Genomic DNA, 3,820 nt, shown 5'->3' with positions numbered 1-3,820 from the left:
GGGGTGGATCAGAGAGGAAAGGTAGAGGAGAGAGAAGGCCTCCCCACCCCGGTGCAAACATATACCCTCTCTACTTTTGCAACTGTGCTTTCCCGGTGTGCTTGAGCCGCAGTGTGAGCAGCTAAGTCCAGTAAGTGTGCGTGTATGTGTTCCAGCGCTGGGGTGGGGGAAGAAGACACGGTCAAGGGGGAGGGGGGGTGGGAGAGGGAAGGAAGAGGGAAAGGGGTGCAAAAATGAGGAAGGGAAGGAAGAAGGAATTCCAGAGACTTCTCTCTGGTTGCCCCCTGTCTTTGCAGTTCCGTGGGTGAGCACTGATGTATGAATAAACTAGTTATTTTGTAACTACAGAATCCTTGCTCTACATGATTTACTAGTGTCTGTTGTTGCTTTGTGATGAAAATGTTATTGTTGCTGTTATTCTATTGTTATTGTGTACACCGACGTCGCACCACCCCAAGGCCACAGTTGGCCCCAAGAACTTAGCAGAACACTAAAATAATGGTGCTTCAACCTGTTATCACAGATACGGGCTCTTTGATTTACTAAAGTTGAAGGAGGAAAGTTCAAATTGTAGCCTTATTGTCAGTCACTCAGGAAAATGTCCTTCATCACTAGGAAATTGAGGTAGGGGTGGGGAATGAAATTTGGTAGTGTTTCCTGATCCATCCATCACCATCAGCACATACAAGTGGTCCTGGCCATTGTGTGAAAAAGGCTGTATATTTTCCTTCCTGAAAATACATCCTTTTGGCATCTCCTCCTTACTTCATTGTTTCTGATATCTGTCAGATTGAGGGGTTTTAAAGCAGGACATAACCCGCTCACAGATCCATCTATGGAAGAAGACTTAGAAAAAGGCTTCAAACATATAGGAAGAAAAGTAATTGATAGATACTGCCCCTACCTTGAGATAGTAGGAGGGCCATTGAATAAAATAAGATCAGGAACTCCTTTCATTTATTCCAAATTTAAATCTGACAGTATCAGCCATGGCAAATAGCAAATAGGGTTTAATTAAACTAGAGATATAGACATACCAAACAAGAGGAAGTTTAAAGGGGCTGATGAGCTAAGTTTGAGCTACATTTAGAAGCATTTTAGGGGATGGTGTTTGGAAAAAGGTTAACCTTTTAGAATCATTAGTTTTCTTTGTTCCTTTATCCTCTGCATCATCTTCTTCCTGAAACCTTTCCTGATCTTCCCACAGTTGCTAGTACCTTCTTTCCTCCAATTACATTGTTTTTTGTTTTGTATGCACTTCTATATACGTACATGTTATCTCCCATGAAAGAGAGACTTTTTCATTTTTGTCTTTATATCCCCAGTGCCAAACATAGTGCTTGGCATATAGTAGGTACTTATTACATGCTTTGATTTGATCAACTCAGCTTAAAGTTTTAGGAAAGGAAATGCAGCAAGTCCAATATGGCAGGTGCACAAGGGAATAAACACTGCAGACTTCTCTGTGAGGTCTAGTCATCTTTCCTCTAGGAAGCACATGATTACCTACCGCTATTACTTGGGGAGGGTGGGTGGAGGAAGGGCTAGTTGGAACCAACTTTGTTAATGGATTTGAAGGCACACTAAATATTCCTGGCCTAGGAAGAACTACAGTACACATTTAGAAGTACTAACACCCTGCATGCTTCAATTAGGGATTTGGAGGGAGGTGGGAATGAGCTTTGAAAGCAGTGAAATCTCCTTCAGAAAAGGAATGTTGTACTTAAAGGAATTTACCCCCTTGACAAGGGGTTGGTTGATTGTTGTACCATATATTTAAATATTAACTCCAGATCAGATGACTTATAGAACCTGAGAGCAGGAAAGTCCCTTAAATATCTAATACAAGGGTTCTCAAAATGTGGTTCATAGACCCCCTGCAGGTCCCTGAGACACTTTCAAGGGGTCCAGGAGGTGAAAATTATTTTTATAATAATAATAATATCATCTGTTTTCCCTTTTCTAACTATATATCTCTTTGAGGTTGGATTTTCTTCCTGTATTCAGCCAAAACAACACATCACAACAGATTGAATGCAGAAGCAGATATGAGAAACCAGCTGTCTTTGATTAAGCAAGACATTAAAGAAATTTGCAAAAATGCATAAAACAAGGTCATTTCACTTTTTTTTGTATTGGGAAATATTTTTCATAAAAATGTTATTTTGTCAATATGTCATGAGCTTATTATCATTAGTTTTAAATTGATGAATAAATATATTATCTTTTCAGTTTTAATATCTAATTTAGTAAATATGGGCAGATATGACCTACATGAACAAGAAATGTTTAGAGCTATCAATAATTGTTTAAGACATAAAGGGGTCATGGGACTGCAAAGTTTGAGAACCACTGAACTAATCTGCCTATTAATTTTACAGATGCAGAAATTACCAAAGATGTCATACAAGTAATAAATGGTAGTGCCTGGGATCTGAATGCTGGTCAAAATCATTCTTTTTCTACCACACCATATTACATTCTACCTTTGACCTAAGGTCATAAGGCTTAGAGTGTCCAAGGACAGCATCACATAGGTTCAAAATAAAGACTTGTCTTACTTGTACACACTTAAGACCACAGCACCTCAAAAGTTACCTCCTAACTTGGGTTTGTGTGAAACAAGTTTGCAAATCATAACTGCTTCACCATTTTTTTTTTTATCATAAGCAAAGACTATTTTATTAAATGTTTCTATGTTGGTATGGTTCTCTACAAAGACTCACACAGATGAAGTTAGATATCCCTGGTGGCATGGTAGGGAATAGGACAATATTATAAAAGTCAATATGCCTAGTATCCAGAAATTTAAAAGTAAATCAAATTTTCCTGCTCTTCATTTTCTGATTTATTTATTTCCCCTTGAACGTATCCAATCATTCTCTGGTGCTTTATAAATACGTAGTAAGAGGAAACTGGAAGATACAATTAAAAGATCACTGGGCCTGAAATCATAAAGAGCTGAGTTCAAATCCAACCCCAGACACTTACTAGCTGTGTGACTCTGGGCAACAAACAAAATCTCTGCCTCAGTTTCCTCAATTATAAAATACTGATAATAATAATACTCACCTTCTGGGGTTGTTGTGAGAATCAAATGAAATCATATTTGTAAAGTGCAGAGTGTAATTCCTTGCACATAGTAGGAGCTACAAAAATGTTAGCTGTTATTATTAGGTTAGATTAACCTTGTGGTTCTAATCCTTAAATAATAATTATTAATCTCATGAAAATTGACTTGCAAAGTAGAGCAAGGGTAAAAAACAAGTATAATAGCAAAAAGATGTATTTATCCATCCATTCATTCTAGAATAAGCATTTACATGCCACGTGAGAAACATGGCACTATGGCATATGGAGAGATAATTAAGGCAATACCTGCTTTTAAGGACTTTATAATCTGATCTATCATTTCTTAATGTAAAAAGATCCAGCATGAACCTACCAGAGAATTTTTGTGTCACAGTTTATTAGAATAAAAAAAAATCATTTAATTTTCTGCCTAGGAGAGACCTTAGAAATGCTTTAGATCTAGTCTTTAATGAGATGAGGAAACTGAGGCCAAGTCATATAGTTAAAATTCCTCAGGTGACTGAGTGTATGATTTCTTTCCTTTAGGACATTAAAATCAACTAAATTATACCCGTGTGAATTATGCCCCATAATCTCTAATGGTTTGGGCATCTATATCTACCCTTCTTCCTTGAACCCAGTGCCATCACAGGTATACCACAAGGTTCCATTTGAAGGGCATTCTCCATTTTTTTCTTGACAGCACAAAGACACTAATGGAGCATGTGATATATCTATCATTTATCCC

At 37.5% G+C, this 3,820-nt stretch overlaps 1 long non-coding RNA gene across 4 annotated transcripts in view; it reads left to right on the top strand.

Annotated features, from left to right (window-relative positions):
• LOC138165686 (uncharacterized) overlaps positions 1 to 3,820 on the top strand; it is a 48,388-nt gene continuing 44,568 nt past the window's right edge. For 3 of the 4 annotated variants that reach the window (XR_011169409.1, XR_011169407.1, XR_011169404.1), the window contains exons 1-2: positions 1 to 130; positions 1,984 to 2,114. This is a non-coding gene — a long non-coding RNA (uncharacterized lncRNA). Of the gene's footprint in view, positions 131 to 1,983; positions 2,115 to 2,381; positions 3,725 to 3,820 lie in introns of all 4 variants that reach the window. The other variant, XR_011169406.1, reaches the window with a different exon arrangement.

This window comes from Petaurus breviceps, unplaced genomic scaffold (genome assembly GCF_028583685.1).
Source record: "Petaurus breviceps papuanus isolate PSGF00001 unplaced genomic scaffold, PetGlider_PUasm1.0 126, whole genome shotgun sequence".
NCBI classification, from domain to species: domain Eukaryota; kingdom Metazoa; phylum Chordata; class Mammalia; order Diprotodontia; family Petauridae; genus Petaurus; species Petaurus breviceps.
The sequence above is the reverse complement of the archived record's forward strand: the minus strand, read 5'-3'. Positions and strand labels throughout refer to the sequence as shown.